We start from the raw sequence: 1869 nt of genomic DNA on the forward strand, positions 1-1869 counted from the left end.
TCCTGAAGGGAGGAGTATCAGAGAACTTAAACAACCGTAGTAATTAAAAACTATTTTGAGTGACAGACTTTGAGGCTATGTAAATATCTAGTTTCTCAAACTTTTGCTTATTTTTACTTTATTTTAAAATTTTTACTTTGCAGCCTCATGGCATGTGTGATCTTAGTTCTCCGACCAGAGACTGAACCCATGCCCTCTGCATTGAGAGCAGTGAGTCTTAGCCACTGGACCACCAGGGAAGTACCCCTGTCCATTTATTTTATTATTCATTGGTAAGACAATAATGCAGGAGACCCTGGTTTGATTTCTGGGTTGGGAAGATCTGCTGGAGAAGGGATAGGCTAGCCACTCCAATATTCTTGTTCTTCCCTGGTGTCTTAGCTGGCAAAGAAACCACTTGCAATGCGGGATACCTGGGTTCAATCCCTGGGTTGGGAAGATCCCCTGGAGAAGGAAACAGCTACCTACTCCAGTATTCTGGCCTGGAGAATTCCATGGACTATAGGGGTCACAAAGAGTCGGACACAACTGAGCGACTTTCAATTCATTTTTCATGATAATAATTATGTGAAATTTATAAAGGTGATTTTTTATTGCTCTCATTCCTTCCATGTGTATTAATTGGAATTCTTCTGTATGGAAGTGTTTTCTTTTCTCCCTATTTACTCTTCCATTTATTTATATCAGCATTTACTCCTGGATATTTATTTCATTCCTTGAAGTATAATCAAATACCATCATTATTTATTTTGCTGCTCAAATTGTTCCATTTTTGGTCATTGAATGCTCTTTCTACTTTTAAAAAACAGAAATAGCATAGAATATCAGAGTTTAATATGCTGTAATTTTGTAAAATGTTAACATTAAGGGATGCTAGATAAAGGGGATGAAACTCTGAGTACATAATTATAAGGATAGATACTGTTCTATAAAACTTATTTCAGTTTTATATGTATGGGTATATATTAATTCTGAAGATTCAGTGGTAAAGAATCTGCTTGCATTGCAGGAGGTGAAGGACACTCGGGTTCAATCCCTGGGTCAGGAAGATCCCCTGAGGAAGGAAATGGCAACCCACTCCAGTATCCCTGACTGAAAAATCTCACGGACAGAGGAGCCTGGCAGGCTACAGTCCATGGGGTCACAAGAGTCAGACCTGACTGAGCACGCACATATCTTCTTATGGGTTGCAGTCCAAAAGTACTGAACCCTGCCTTCTTCCCAGACCCTTCTTTTCAGTCCAAGGAACTCTCAAGAGTCTTCTCCAACACCACAGTTCAAAAGCATCAATTCTTTGGTGCTCAGCTTTCTTTATAGTTCAACTCACGTCCATACATGACTACCGGAAAAACGATAGCTTTGACTAGACGGACCTTTGTTGACAAAGTAATGTCTCTGCTTTTAAATATGCTGTCTAGGTTGGTCATAACTTTTCTTCCAAGGAGCAAGCATCTTTTAATTTCATGGCTGCAATCACCATCTGCAGTGATTTTGGAGCCCCCCAAAATAAAATCAGCCACTGTTTCCACTGTTTCCCCATCTATTTGCCATGAAGTGATGGGACCAGATGCCATGATCTTCGTTTTCTGAATGTTGAGCTTTAAGCCAACTTTTTCACTCTCCTCTTTCACTTTCATCAAGAGGCTCTTTAGTTCTTCTTCACTTTCTGCCATAAGGGTGGTGTCATCTGCATATCTGAGGTTATTAATATTTCTCCCGGCAATCCTCCAGAGTGTTTTTGATCTCATTCATTGCATTATTCATTTCTAATCGAGTCTTTTTTATTTCTTCTAGGTCTTTATTAAACATTTCTTGCATCTTTTCAATCTTTGTCTCCAGGCTATTTATCTGTAACTCCATTTTGTTTTC

This window comes from Cervus elaphus, chromosome 16, assembly GCF_910594005.1.
Source record: "Cervus elaphus chromosome 16, mCerEla1.1, whole genome shotgun sequence".
Classification (NCBI taxonomy): domain Eukaryota; kingdom Metazoa; phylum Chordata; class Mammalia; order Artiodactyla; family Cervidae; genus Cervus; species Cervus elaphus.